Source organism: Vespula vulgaris, chromosome 11 (assembly GCF_905475345.1).
Source record: "Vespula vulgaris chromosome 11, iyVesVulg1.1, whole genome shotgun sequence".
Classification (NCBI taxonomy): domain Eukaryota; kingdom Metazoa; phylum Arthropoda; class Insecta; order Hymenoptera; family Vespidae; genus Vespula; species Vespula vulgaris.
In genome coordinates this window covers 6,644,289-6,660,614 of record NC_066596.1, presented here as the reverse complement: position 1 = coordinate 6,660,614, position 16,326 = coordinate 6,644,289, and the positions used below count along the sequence as shown (strand labels likewise).

General features: G+C 36.9%; 1 protein-coding gene across 2 annotated transcripts in view; it reads left to right on the top strand.

Annotated features, from left to right (window-relative positions):
- LOC127067432 (tyrosine-protein phosphatase Lar) overlaps nt 1-16,326 on the top strand; it is a 479,322-nt gene that overhangs the window by 109,375 nt on the left and 353,621 nt on the right. Inside the window, exon 2 of one of the 2 annotated variants that reach the window (XM_051002293.1) lies at nt 5,064-5,172. The exons of the other annotated variant lie outside the window; for it this stretch is intronic. The gene's annotated coding sequence lies outside the window, so the exon portion shown is untranslated. The remainder of the gene's footprint in view (nt 1-5,063; nt 5,173-16,326) is intronic. 2 annotated transcript variants of the gene reach the window in all.

Here is a 16,326-nt window from a genome sequence, read left to right as displayed (position 1 = left end):
TGCGTTAGTTTCTTTTTTTCTATTTTCTTTTTTTTCCTTTCTTCTTTTTCTCTTCGCCCGCTTCCTTTCTTTCCTCCTTTCTTTGTTTTTTCTCCTTTTTCCTTTGATTCAAAAAATCGTGTAACATTCGTAAAAACGATGTACGTGTTCGCGAGGAGCCATTCTTTTCTCTTTTTTTTTTCTTTTTTTCCTTCTTAAAGCAATTACCATCTAATTGTCTAAGGGGAATTATCGGTGTTTCATCTTTTTAAAAATGAGAAACTTTAAGTTTAATTTCAACGTTGCAATTTTAAAATAGCATCGACATACTCGGAAAAGGTACGAATTCTAAAGTGCGATAGCAGTAGGTTAGGGAACCAACTCGGCAATTTCAACGGAGACTTCGTCCGCGTTAATGGAGGCCCTCTCGTGGCGTGCTATAAATCCCATGGCCGTTCGAAATCGTTTACAGTACCGGTTCACGCACCAACAAGCTTTAATTTCGGATCGCAAAGTGCAATTTTCTCGTGGGTAGCACTTCGATGACGCGCTTCTATCCCAAGCGAGCACGAAAACTCTTCTACGTTCGTGTCCGTGTCCGTGTAAATGTATTTGTTTGTTCTTTTATCTTTTTTTTATTTATCTTTTTCTATTTCTTTATCGACCGTTTTTACCGAAATACTAATGTAAGATATTTTCAATAGGAAAGAATTATTATTTTTATATTCGTTTGCTAAAGCGTAAGCCAGCGAAAGGCCATTTCCGATTCATCCCTCGGCGATACGTTCAAACTCCTTTCCAGGCTACCGTAATATTTCCTACGATTCGCTGGATAACTCCGGATTATTGTTTGACTTGGACCGAGCTTTCGCGATGTTCCGACGTTCCATCCGCTCGTCATCGTCTTCGTTCTAGGAACGAGAGCTCTCGCCAAAGGACTTGAGGCACGTTCGACCTCATTCCAAGTAGGTACTCCTTTATATCCGTTTCTCTCTCTCTCTCTCTCTCTCTCTCTTTCTCTCTTTATCTCTCTATCTATCTTTATCTCTATCTCTCCGAAAACATGAAAAGCATAGAGAGATCTTTCTAGGATCGCAACATAATTTCGATAACCACGAGAGGTAAACGTCGGATCTTTTCCTTTAGCGAAACGATATCACTTTTGAAGAAAAGGAAAAGAAGAAAAAGAAGAGGTTCGAGAGGAAGAAGGAAAAAAAATTCGAAGAACATGGAATCGATGAGATGAGATGAGATGAGATGAGATGAGAGAGAAAGAGTTGTTCTCGTGTAATACGCTGGAAAGTAAAGGAGAAAGTATGACAATATCGTTTGAAGAGAAAATGAGAGAAATCGCGCGACACTCTGAACATTCCTAAAGATCGTTTCGAGTTGACGAGAACCTTTACTATACGGTTCATTGACCATGAAGGGCCGAGAATCTCGACTCGGAACACGATCGTCAGGAGAGAGAGAGAGAGAGAGAGAGAGAGAGAAAGAGGTAGAAGTTAGAGGCGTTGGATCGCGCGAATAGATCAAAGGCCAGGACCGTAGAGACGTTATCTTCAAGAGAAAGCACCTACTCAGTTGCGCACGAAACACTCGCACGATACTTTTCAACCTACATTTTCTTTCGCGAGGTTTTTTTATATTTTATCATAGTAAATAAGTGTGTGAATAAGTAAGTAAAAAGTAAGTACGATGGAATAAAAAAAAAAAAAAGGAAAAAAGAAAAAGGAAGAAAAAACACAAGAAATAAATTATAATTTAATACGTTAAGAGTTTCAAGGGGTTGTATTTCTAATGCGGTCAGCTTTTCGGCGTTAAAAAAAAAAAAAAAAGGAATCTTTCGTTGAAAGGGTAAGGAAACGAAAAGAGAAAAGAGGAGGTGGGAGTGGGGGTGGGAAAAAAAGGGAAGAAAAAAAGATTGTCCATAAATACAGGTTGGTAAGCCAAGGTAGAAAAGTATGAAAGGAAGGAGTTAAACACAGGTTAGTTTCGATCACGTGCGCCGACTCATCAGGCTCGAGGCACGTCGTGGAAGAGATCGATCCGTTTGCTCCGTTGTCCAGACACGTAAGGATAAACTGACCGATCGTAAAAGTCTTCCGGAGCGCGTTCGTTTCGAGCTTCGATAACGTCTCGGTATCCCAATAACTTTCCTAACAAACCGTTCCCGAGAGCGGGGAAGGGTCAACGTACGACTCTCCCAGTGCTACTGAAAACTACCTAAAGTGCCACCAAGAGGAACGAGAACCTAGAGAAGGAGTAGAAAACGGGCTAGAAAAATAATAGAAAAAGAACAAAAGTACCTACTCGCGTTACGCCAAGGGGATTTCGAGTGCCGCTAAGGCCGACGCGTCCTCCATAAAGAGAGAAAGAGGGAGAGCGAGAGAGAGAGAGAGAGAGAGAGAGAGAGAAAGAGAGAGAGAATGAGTCGGAACGGAGTTGCCTTTAAATCAATCGGAATCACGCTAATTGGATCACGAGAGGAATTCGATGTAAAATCTGTCTCTCTCTCTCTCTCTCTCTCTCTCTCTCTTTCTCTCTTCTATCTCTTTCTCTTTCTCGTTCGATCCGATCCGATCGATCGTTAGAACACGCTCCTTCCAAAGACACGACACTGATCCGACTATTTTTTTGCCGATCCCCAATCGATTCCCCGATAATTAGTCGGTGGTTTCTTTGAAGTCGAACGAAACGTAACGAACGTAACGAAATAGTTCTCTTTTACCTTTCACTTCGATGAAAACTCGATATTCGATAGATAGACAAATAGATTAAATGGGTGGATGGATAGATAATAATGATCCTAAAATCCATCGTTCTTATGGAAGAGAATAAAGAAAGGTATTAAGTATATCGAGTTAATGATTTATCATCGAAGCTAGTTCTTCGTTAGTACTTTCATTGTTAATTCTACATGCGAGGGCATATTTTTATTATCTACTATCTTCGAAGAACCTGAGAACATGGCGGATGACCGATGTGCTCTTACCTCTCGAGGAAAAACCAACGAGGAAATCGAGTGGCAAAAAGTAAGCTCGCAACCGCGCATTTTCTTCTTCGCAAGAATCTTTATTAATAAAGTAGACGCTAGTTGCGAGACGTTAATTAATAGCGACCACTTCTTTCCACCCTCTGCTCATTTGCACGCTCTCTATGTATATCCATATCTCACCGAACGTTCCTCTTTATGATTCCCTATAGCTCGTGTTGGGCGATAAGAACTTGTGAGACAAAAAGAAAAAAAAAAAAAAAGAAAAAAAAAACAGAAAAAATAAATAAAAAAGGAAAATAAAAAATATAATAAAAGGAAGAAAGATAAAAGGTAGATATCGGTGTCCTTGCGGACAAAGGAAATTTTTTTTACAAGCATTAATAACATCAACCGTGCCAAAAGTTTTCGGCCTTTTCTCGCTCTTAAAAGAGAAAAGTGACATAGAAGAACAATCATCCCGCTCTTTTTATCACTTTATAAAACATAGACGAATCCAAAGTCATACGCGAACACGTAGAATATATACGTATATGCGTGTTCAGGGACGACCAGGTGCAGAGAGAGAGAGAGAGAGATAGAGATAGAGAAATATTCCTCTCTTAAAAAACTACAACAGAAAGCCATATCCCCGGTTTTACTTGCACCGGAGCCCTCGTGTAAAAGCGAAGAAACCGAGCGACGCTTTTGCAAAATTTAAAATATCACCTCCTCCAACAGAACTGACCCAAAACATTTTTCGACCGAAATACAGACACACACGTACATACAGGGAGATATCTCATAGCGACCTCTTTTTTGAATCGCGATCCTCTACGATATTTATTTTTCAATTCTTATCGACATCCATCATAGATCTCGTATTACCAGAGAAAGATTATTTTCAATGGTATGAAAATTAAATTTAGAAGATAAATGAAGCTTTTCATTTTCGACTGCGATATGAAACTCGAGCACTGTGCCGATATAATCTTTCTGTGTTATATAGAAGAGACAAGGATGTAACGAAAAAAGGAAACACAATGCGGAGAAAAAAGGGAACGATGGGAATCCCTAAAGCTCTCGTAAGAAACATTGCGAGAAGATAGGAAAGCTAAGAAACGAAAGAATAAAGGAAGAAATACGATGGGAAGGCGTTCGAGGGAGGAAAAAGCGGGTAACCTGGGCCAGATAGAAATAGAGAGAGAGAGAAAGAGAAGAGGGAAAGGGTAAGAAAGAGAGGGAGAATCCGGTAGTCATAATCGCAGCTTAGAATGCATGGAATAATTGCGCGAGTGCATCGCACCGTAGGCGGCTTAAATGCTGCGGCAATCATAAAATATAATTTCTTCAGGGGCGGCTTATTACGGGCAGCTCGTTGGTAGTAACTCACCCTCCTCTCTTTTTCCCTCATTCCCTCTTAGCCTTTCTCTCTGTCTTTTTCTCTTCCTCTCTCTTTCCTCCCTCTATCATGGTAGAATCCTATCCTTTTTCTTTTTTCTTTTTTTTTTCTTTTATTTTTTTTCTTTCTTTTCTTGTTTCGTTCAAGTCCCGTTTCGCCATTAGGCACTCCACGTGCCAGAGGAAAACCGCCAACGTCGCAGTAAAATAGACAAAGAAAGGGTAGTACGAGTTTGAGAGTAGGGTTCTACGAGTTTGTATACGAGTGTTTAGAAATAGACAGGAGTTTCGGACAATCGCACGCAACACGCGTGCGAACCTTCTCGCGTTCTAATACGCGCGATAAAGCACGAAAAAAAACATAGGCGTGTTATGTGTATATATGTACGTATACGTACATACATCGTACATACGTATGTACCTAGCATACGTATTTATATATATATATATGTACATGTATACACACCATACGTATACATTTTCTATGTGTATACGTATTCATGCTCGCATAGAACCCGCCACAATGTTTCTTTCTTTCGAGTTGGCATTGTTCTCCAGCTCGAAGAGAAGAGAAGAGAAGAGCGGTATGTTTTATGCTCGCCTTGTCCGTTCTTCGTTATTCCTTTATTGCTCCAAAGGTACGTGAGCGCGCATCGATTCCCGATGAAAAACCTTTCTCCTTTCACCGAGCTTTGTTCTCGTCTTTCAGCGAGGATGATCCTGACACGCGATCGACTAGCTCCTCCGGAGAAAGCGTGGAGCTTCGCTGATTAAAAAAAGCACGCTTCTTTCGTCAGAATTATTCCACGATTCTCAAGGTAAGAAGAGCAGCCGCCGGTGGGTGGTACTTTGTAGTTAGTTACCTGGGTCTTTCAAAACTTTAATCGTTAATTTCTCTTGATCAAGAAAATAAGCTGTTCTCTTAACCTCGTTTTAATCGTACGATGATAAGATAAAGAAACGCGGAATAGAAATTTTTTTAAATACTTGAGAAAGAAAATAATTGTACAAACTAACTAAAGTTTGTTCATTTTTCTACAATTATCTAATTAAAGTTAGAAATGATGATGACGACGACGACGACGACGATCATGTTGATAAATAGGTGTGTAATTTCGCTCGTGAGAATTCGTCGATCGATCGTCATGATTTGTTGACTATCGTCCCAATAAAACTAACTAGATGTCCTACGAGGACATCTAGCAAAAGAGGAAAAGAGGATGAGAAACTGGAGTACGAAAGCGTCGAGTCCGTTTGGCAAATTTTATCAATTTCACTATTTCTTGGCATTGCTCCAGGTAAGCAGCACTAGGACCACCTATTTTCCTCTTTCTTCGAAAAAGTAGATACGCAAAGCGCACTGCGGAGACTTATTTCGCGCTTTCGGAGCTTTTCCTATCCTCTTCGAGAACGCATCGCTTTCTTTGCTCGTCGTCAAAATATCGCGCGAGAGAGAACGTTCGTAAACGTTCCTTTGGATTTTCCAGTCTCTTTTTCCCCAAGAAAATATAATAACGCAGAAATACGTTTTAATAGATAAATGAAAGAATAATAAATAAATATTCAAAAAGCACGTTCTCCTTTCGTCAGGTATTGTTCCAACGATAAAGATAAGTTTCATCAAAAAATGAAATTATTTATACTATAACGAATTTATCGCAATATAATGAAATTATTATTGATTTCAATCATAATTTGATTTAATTTAATTCTTCATTAGCATGAAGTTATTATAAATTTTTCTTATAGGTATAAGAAAAATTCGAAGAAAAAGAAATGTCGAAAATTTTGTCCCTCCTCCGATGTTGACAATTTCGTTTCACGTACGAATAAAATTAGTACGAACAAATCGAGGATAGACTGGAACGAACGACGGTAATGACTGGGATAATAGAAATTTCCTAGTATTTAATGGCTTAGAAATTTGGCCTTTGTACTTCCACCTGTGTGTGCATCGAAAGTCGAGCCCCACGGTGTACTTTGGAATTCTCACGTATATAAGCGGTTGAGCGAACATTCTAATTTAAGTGATAACTAAGGCAAACCGATGATTAAGACGACCGCCTAAATGGTCGATAAAAGTTTCGAAGTAGATACGAACGTTGACGAATCAGACGTTAGATTGGTTAAAATTTTGCGATAGACATCCGACTAGACTATTTTTAACTCGAGGATTTTAAGACGAGGAAAGAGATTCGAGTCGTGATCAACGTTTTTCCTATTTCGACGAGGAGAAAATCCGTCAAAGGAGGAAAAGGGAAGTACAAACAGCGTCTCTAATCAGATGGTCTCCGTCGTTTCTTAGTTTTTCTTACGACGACGACGACTACGACGACGAAGAGTAAGAGTCGAGAAATAAAAAGAGAAAAAAAAAATAACGAACAAAGTTGAAACAAAATTCGGAGGATGGGAAGAGAAAGAATAAGAAGAAGAAGAAAAAAAAGATTCGTGGTTGATATTGTAAGAGAGAAAATAGAGAGAAAGAGAGAAAGAGACAGAAAAGAGTTGGGCAGGTTGCGGAACGCGAACACCGTTTTCTCTCTAGCACCAACTGGAATTGAGTCTCGTGTAAATAAGACGTTTAAATAAAAATCGCGTGGCTCGAGAGTGCTCCGTTGAATTTCGGACGAGCACGCTTCAGAAACGACTGCTGCGGTCCTTTCTGCGGTTCGCCTTCCTTCTATGTGGAAGAAAACCATGCCGGTTTCTCGTTAATATGCTGAAAAAGTTTCGTCGGTTATGCAGTTTGCGTATAACGTTTTTCTACGGGCGTGAGGAAGGGTAGAAGGATGGTAGAATACAACGTTTTTCAATTATTTCGACGAGACCGTTCTCGTTTCGTTATAAACCCTGTTTAGTTTGTAGATCCTTCTGAACGTTCTCTCTAACGTTTTCTCTAACGACGGACGGTATCGCTCTTCTGGTATCCAGATATCCACAGATGACGAATAGATACCCCTAGAGAATTCCTTTCGACGACTTTTATCGGAATAGCGACGTTCAAAAGAATAATATAAGAACGACGCCTATTTGCCTTCGATCTATTCTCTCTAAAGCCATCCATAGAGAGAGAGAGAGAGGGATACGAGAAGACTAGGACCGAACGGAATTTTATTAGATAGATTTTCTTCAACGTTCCCCTCTTCGACGTTAGAATATCACCTCGGTGGTCTCTTTTTTCTTTTTCTTCTCTTTCCCTCTCAAAAAGGGACCGATGAAGACTCGTTGGCGGGCTTCGGCAGCCAATATCTCGGAGTGCGACTTAGTCTTGATCCCTCCTTTATATCCACTGAATTTAAATAATGGAGACCGTGCTAATTCGTCTCCAGTGACGATCAACCATAGCCTTTTTCGGGATAAAGAAAGAAAGCCTTTAAGTACGTCTCTTCGCTCTTCCACGTAAATATAAAATAAAATTCTTTGTAAATGAGAAAAAGGTACACGTGGAAAACTATCCTCTTGCGAAAAGGAGTTTAATCTATCGTAATAGAAAAATTATCAGAGTACCGTGGAAACGTCGAGTCCGTGCTATTTTCCAAGAGACGTTATCGCGCATTAGTCGAGAAGGAAATTGGCGAGGAGGTTCTTGGATTTTGCCTTAGAAGGAGAGTCACGGTCCTCGTACAAACTTATTATCCTCAGAGATCTTAAGGGCTCAACGGTGGAGCAACCTCTTTCCCTTCTCTTCTCTTTCTTTTCCTTTCCTTTCCTTTCCTTTCCTTTCCTTTCCTTTTCTCTTCTTCTCTTTTTCTCTTTTTCATCGTCTCTATGTCAGTCCGCCGGTTTCCTGAATAAATTTTTCAACTTCCCCGAGTAGAAAATTAATAATTTTCTTACCAGCCATTCTCTCGAAAATTTTCGCCTGGTTGAAAAACTTAACACGGCGGTAGAATAATTCAAGATGATAAATAAATCATTGAATCGTAAACAAACAAACAAAAATTATGTCCTTGAGAAAGAATATGATTGTTACGTAAGTAATACGCGTTTCTAATCACGATGTATCTAATTCAGACATATATATATATATATATACGTATATAAGTACGGCACTTTCGAGCTCTTTCTAATCTCACGTTAATGGAGAATTCGCGATAGATTCGACAGTGAATAACTGTGCCTTTGGAAAACACAGGATAGAGAAATGGGAACGAGTAAGCAGCCGCAGGTTTCGATTCAACACCCTCCGGCAGGTTTCACGAATCAGGTACATCTGCGTGATTACCTACTATGAGACCGACGAACATCGGTCGTTCATTATACAACGATTGTGATATTTAATCCTTGAACCCTAAAGAACAAAAAGAAGAAGAAAAAGAACTCGCACTAAAAAGCAAAAATGAAACGCCTACTTCAAACAATTTTCTAATCGTTCGCTCTTTAAATCGTTTTCGACCCTCGAATGTCATTTCGAACGTCTTTCATTTTATCTCTACAACCGGGATAACGAAGTTACGTAAGTTGTTACTGACGTAACACGCTTTAATTCTCGAATTCGCTTTGATCCGATTACGAGGATTCTTACGGCGAGACGTTGATATAATATAATTTTGCTCGCACGTTGATTACTTATTTAATATTTCGTTAATAAGTAAGCTTGAAAGTAAGTTAATCGAAAAGGAAGATCGCGTCTGTCTCTTTCGTAAGATATAAATACGTTGCAATTATTTTCGGAAACGAAACGAAACGAAACGAAACGAAGGTAAACGTTTCGCAGTCGGCAAATTAGAACGTCGCGACGGATCGTCGTATCGAAATAAACGCGATTCTTATCGAGCCGAGTTGATTCAATCTTCTAAGTTTCATACTGCTTGAAAAATAAACTCCGAACTCGACTATAGTTCCCTCTTTCTTTCTTTCCCTTCTATAGCCGTATCAACCAACCAGCCTCGCCGGCCAATCATTTCGATGTTATTTGACAAAAAAAGAAAAGAGGTAAGAAAAGTAAGAAAAGAAAAAAAATAATTCAGTGTCTCCAGGAAACGTAATAATCTTTCCAGTTTATTTCTTCGTTCTTGTGTCTCGCGTTTTCGCGATTGATCGATATAAAAGATCGAGTCGAAAGATAATATTATTAGAAAAGCGTTTGGCACGAAAACTCGAAAAATTGCGAGGAGTTGTAACGCCTAGACGATAGTAATGGGAGGGGGGAGGATGGATGGGTGGTTGGGTGGGTTGTTTGGTTGGTTGGGTGTGTGTGGAGGGGAGGCTCGCTTTTACGCTGGATTTGCATCGAACAGGATGGGAACTCCGAGGATTTATCGAGAATGCGAGAGATAGGGGAGGACTGGATCGACGATCGGTAGATACTTGAAAAGAGAAAAAGAGATAGATAGAGAAATAGAAAGAGAAGAGAAATGAGAGGAGTGGAAACCGTAACGAAGTCTACAATGTTTTTCTGCCGTTGGACTCTGCCGAGTGCTCAATATCTATGCTAATCCTCTCTAGCGCTTCTTCCACAACCAGTGCGTCATTCCGTTCCTCCCTCTACAGTCCGTTTTCTTTGTTCTACTCGTTCTGTCTGTCTTTCTCTGTCTATCTCTCTGGCAAAACCACCGCTTACACCTATATCCTTCGCAGCAGCAATCTCGTCTGCTTGTCCTGTCCTCGTCTCTCCCTCTCTCTCTCTCTCTCTCTCTCTCTCTTTCTCTCTTTTTTTACGGTTAACTAAACAGCGATTCGAAAAGCGATTTCCGCAGCGTGTGCAAAGAAAGAAAGAGAGAGAGAGAGGTGGAAGATCGTGAAAGAAGCAGTAGAAGTAGAAGACCGGCCCGATCGGGAAGACGATGGATAAGCACGGCCTGTAATGTCGTAGTAAAAATACTTTTATGGCCCATGAGCATTCTCTCTTTCTCTTCGTCTCGGTAAACGTAATACCGTTATATATTTTCTCGACGAGATCCTTTCCTTCCCTTTTCCTTTCGAGAGTGACGCTAAGCGATCCTCCGATAACGACTTCGCGATCCTCGTAGACGTGTCGCTCGAGGACCGTTCTTGATTGATCTATCGATGAATCGACAACTATGATGTTTTCTCGAAATATTTACGTACGATCGGTTCTTTCAAAGCGTACTCCATTTTACCTTTTACATTTTACGCATACTTTAAACGAATATTCACTACCGGCTCGAAATTAAATGGCTTTACTCTCTATCGTTGACATTCGATAGACTCGATTATAATTGTTATTACGATATTCCGTACGTCTAACAAGAATGCAACGACGCACGTTATACTCCTCGTTTGCTGTATCAACGAGACGCTCTTCTCTCGGCAAACGTTTACCTTTCACTATGGGATATTATTACTTACACCCACTGCAAATATTTGCCTATCAGGAAGTAGCTGTCAATGTATCTTGCCGCGAGCTTAAACCATTCACCCTTCGATCCTATACCACCCTACTACCTCTTCCGTACAGTCTATCTCCCACCCTGGTGTTAAGGCTGTTCACCACCTTTCGCTCGAAGCGTGTATGACTTCAGCGACAGGTACGGACAAAATATGAACTACTACCGCAATAGGGGAAGACTGTCTTTACTACACCCCTACTATTACCTCATCGTTGTATAAACTTCCGGTTGGTTATATTCCTTTCACGTGTAACGTAAAAATCAAGCGGCTCAAAGAATTCTTTGTACGTAGTAAAATTAGTAATCTGTATGACAAAAACGCCTATAAGGATTATACGTCTCTGAGGATAGATCATTTGAAACGTCTTTGTTAAACGTATCAACTTTATATCTCAAAATTTTTGTTGATTAAACTTCTTAGTAGTAGTGAATGCTTATTTAAGAGATTCACGGTCTAACTGAGACTCTACTCTTTCGAATTATTACTATTACTATCATTTAAATATCAAATTGAAATTTAAGTTTCGATAATGAACGATATAAACAAATCGGGATGAATAAGAAGAAAGTGAAAATTACGATTTTTCAATGCGTTTCTATGAAAAATTATTTTTTAACTATACCTAATATACAATACTCATTTAGTAGTAGGATTATCAATGAAAAACAAGATTTTGGAAACGCAATGAAACACGCAGCCATTCGCCCGGTAGTACTTGTCAAAATTTAGATTTCGATATATCGTAAGTACTACCGACCCAGGTCTCACCACGTGGAGGTTGCTGCATCTGAAGACCCACGAGCTAACGATAACTCTACTCTAAAATTCGCGTTCGCGAGGTTACATTTACTAACCGAGAATTTTGGTAACCGAATGCTATTTGGAGGAGGGTTACTCCCCATTCATCGATAACACGACTGTCGTAATATCGGTCACTGACATGGTCAATCATTTATTCGTTTCGAACAATCAAAGTCCATTATCGTAGGATTTTTAATTGCGCCCGTAAACACTCACGCCTGTGCCCGCCGACACGCGCACGAGTGTTCTTCCTATCTTACCAGTATCCGCGTGTAAAAAATCAAAAATGAATCGAACCATTCGACGATACATCGGATCCGATATATCGAATCTTCGTCGACTGCGATATTGAATTCATTCCTCGATGATCGATATTTGAGAAAAGAGGAGAAAAAGAAGAAAAAAAAACTGGAACGTTCTTGCACGTGAATACGATGGGACTCAAAAGAAATAAAAAAAAAAAAAAGAATAGTCGGAAAATGCAATAGAACGCGTGCATATGTGAATATGATCAAATTGAAAACAAAGGATGGACGTATTAAATATCGTTCTACTCGACGAAAATCAGAATACGAAAATTGAAGTCGATTTTTCGATATTGAACGAAGTAGACCAGCCCAAGGCCCCATCTCAAAGACCCACAACCAAAGGTCCCATCAGAAAGCTCACCAGAAAGCAACTAATCTCAAATGGTTCTGAGAGAAACTGGAATAATTAATTTAGAACAATTGTTTAAACTATTATATAGATTTCGATATATCGCAAATAATATCGGACTCAGATATCATCGTTTTTGCTGCATCTAAAGATCCATGGTGCGTTCAAGAAACTTTTAAAAAGATGCACGATCTAAAGATTATTCTATTTCTATATTATTATTCTTTTAAAATTTTTGTAATGTTGCTAAAAATGTTCTATTGTTTAAATATTAGTTAGTTATACTTTATATATCTCCTATATCGTTTAAATGTTAATAAGATAATCTGATTTATTAATTATTCACTCCGGAGTTCGCGATTTCTGTTTGTCGAAAGATTAAATCGTATTTATTTTATATCGATCGTGTTTTACGATCTTTGTAATGTTGTTAAAAATGTCCTATTGTTTAAAATGTTAGTAAAATAATCTTATTTGTTAATTATTCCCTCTCGAGTTCGCGATTTATGTTTATCGAAAGATTAAATTGTATTTATTTTATGTTGATCGTGTTTTACGATCTTTGTAATATTGTTAAAAATGTCCTATTGTTTAAATGTTAGTAAAATAATCTTATTTGTTAATTGTTCTCTCTCGAGTTCGCGATTTATGTTTGTCGAAAAATTAAATTGTATTTATTTTGTATTGATCGTATTTTACGATATTTGTAATGTTGTTAAAAATGTTCTATTGTTTAAAATGTTAGTAAAATAATTTTATTTATTAATTATTCCCTTTGGAATTCATGGAATACTTGATATACATTCCAGTGTGCTTCAGCTTCTTGTGCACCTTGGTTCAATGCACTTTCATAGGTCATCGCAATTGCCATATTTTATACGTTTCCCAAATATAGAACTTAATTTTATTAGAATAAAATTATGAATATAATAGAATTAAAAAAAAAAAAAACATGTTAAAAATGTATGACTTGACTTTAACATAGACCTTGATTTTATCGAGATAAAATTACGAATTTTATCGAACTCTAGAAAAAAAAGAAAAAGTTAAAAATTTATAACTCGACTTCAATAATAAAAACGCATAAAATATAAAACATTTCTATTCGCGTACGCGTGGCAATATGAGACCGGAGACGAAATGTAACGTCGTCTCAGTTTTTTTAAATCTACACCCTTACACCCATTATCATAAGAGCATTTTGAGCGACAACATGGTAAAATTAAAAATTTAACTAAGAGCCATTCTCGAAAGGTTTTAGTGAACCTTCGAAAATAACTCAATAGCGTATAGTTGCCCTCTTGAGCCACAATATGTGAGAGCCTTTTCGGCATATAGCCTCTTCTTTGCGTCGTGCCCTAACCACTACTATAGAATATTCGATAACTATCGTTAATAGCAAAAATCTAAAACCGTCTCTTATTCTAAAACGTGGAAGAAAACTGATAAATTTAACTCAATTCTAAAGCAATCCTAAAAGGAAAAATCGAGACAGCAGAGGAAGAGAAACGAGAATAAATATATTAATTACTTTTACTTTAATAAATATATTAAAGTAAAAATTGATTAATTTATTCTAGGATATACGAGTTGTGATCCTACAAATCTCTTTGTTTTTTATCAATGACTCTATCGAGACTTTTCTTTTACAAATAAAATCAATTAAATATTTGATTAATTCTTATTTGAAAAATATAATAAAAAAATCCTTGGACGTTCCTTCTTACAAGCGATAATTCTGATTATTAGACAAAAGTAAAATCATACTATCTCGTTTGTAATCCAGAGACTATCCATCGCGAATGTTTTCTTGCTCATTCTTTATTAGAACTCGTTAATATCGGTTCTTTGCTATTTTCTTGATAGAAAGATATTTTAAAATGCATGGTAATATTAAAAATTTCAAATAATTATAATTAACCCGTTCGAACAAGAAAACCATATTCTAATCTAATAAATAAAGTAAGAAATAAGAAACCATTCACGAGTAAATCTCCGAAAAAAATTTACTCGTGGTCACTTTTTTCCGATTCGGACTTCGACTCGACATGATCGAGTGATCGGAGAAACTTAAAAATTCACTTACTACTTAAGAAGTTCTGCGATGGCTCCAAAACACTCGTCCGCGATTTAGGTCGAAATTGAGGGTGGATGATTCGTAATTGGTTGAAAATGAGGTAGGTCGACATCGAAGTTGGTTGAGATCCTCTTCAGTGATGCACTGACTCTAATTCGCGATAGTTATTTTTTAACGCACGGTCACTGAATTTATTTCGCGAAACTCTACTGTCTTATATAAATACAGTCTGTGCAACTGTTAAAAAAACAAAAAAAACTTTGCGAACAAACACTGACTCTAACGATTGCATTGCACGCAGTCGATGCGAAAACACTTGTTTTTTAAATCGCGAAACGCGAACGAACAAACACTGCTTTCATTTCGCGATATTTTTATTTTAACGATAGAAACACTAGATTACTTCATTGCTACGCGCGCGATTGCAATGAAATTCTGAAAGAAAGAAATGGAAAGAAAATTATTAATATCATCGTTATATAATAAGAAACTTATTGATAACATTTGAAATGTTTCATATGAAAATATAATTACCGTAATTATTATTCCAACTGAGATCTCTACTTAGAAGGAAGAACAATGATTATCCTTGGCGAATCTTGTCTTTTTATTTTTCTCATGCAACACTTGATTTTTTCTTAGTATCGTCCAGCATTGCGACGATGTCTATGAAACAGAAAAATAGAAAAAAAAAATTATTGATACCGTCGTTATAATAAGAAATTGTTTAAAATATTTCAAATGTTAGTTATAAAAATATATTTACCTTGAGTCTTCGTCGTTGTACGATCTTCAGAGAGAGCTTCGATGCTTACTCCTCGGAATACGAAAGAAAACTAAACCGATAATCGTCGAATTCAGACAAAAGTCCGTTTTTGTTTATATTCGACATAGTCAACAACCGTGATATTAAAACTTTTAAGTATTGAAATTTTGCATAAATATTATTTGGAGTTTCTCGCGCGTAATGATATTCGTACTGTTTAAACGAATGTACTATTGTTTAAATAATAGTTTATTATACTCCGTATACATTGTATATTGTTTAAATAATTATAAAATTACCGAAAGTATTGATTATTAAATTTTCACCTTTGGAAGGAGAGTGCTTCGATGTTTACTCGTCGGAAAACGAAAGAGAACTAACTCGTGTACCGTCAAAGTCAATCAAAAGTCTGTTTTTATTAATATACACGTAGTCAATAACCGCGAGATCGAAACTTTTAAATATTGATGTTTTAAATAAGGATTATTTTAAGTTTCTCGCGTGTAATGATTTTCGTAATATTAAAAATAATAATTTATCATACTCCGTATACATTATATATTGTTTAAATAATTATAAAATTATCGAAAGTATTGATTTTCTAATCTTAGACGTTTGAAAAGATAGATCTTCGATATTTGCTCGTCGGAATGGGAAAGAAAGCAAAATCTAAACTACCAATCATCGTTTTAGTTGAAAATAGATTTACTTATCGAAGTAGACTACTCCGAGTTCGAAATTTAATCATATTGAAACATTAAATTAAAATTATTTTATATTGAACGCGTATTTCTTGCTACGTTACGTTTAAGTGAATTTAATATTATTTAAATATTAGTTTATCATACTCCGTGTACTTATACATTGATTAAATGATCATAAAATTATATATTATTTAAATTTAGCCGGATAAGAAAAGAGAATCTCGATATTTATTCGTTGGATCGCAAAAGAGAACTAATTAGATATCTATCAAAGTCAGTCAAAAGTTCTTTTTTCTGAATATCGTAAGCCGGCAATAGACCCCGCGTTCGAGATTTTATTGTATCGTTATATCAAATTAAAATTTTTTTTAATATTCAACGCATATTTCGAGCTGTGTAATGTTTAAGCGTATAATGGCTTATTGTAAATATTAATTAATTATACTTCCTATATATCATACATCGTTTAAATGAATGTAAAACAATTAAAAATATATGAATCTATTTTCGTACGCAATCTAGCGCGAAAATTCTCATAAAAAAAAAAAAAAAGAAAAAAGAACGTACTGTTGAACTCCGATCAATAAATGCATATCTTCCTTGATAATTAATG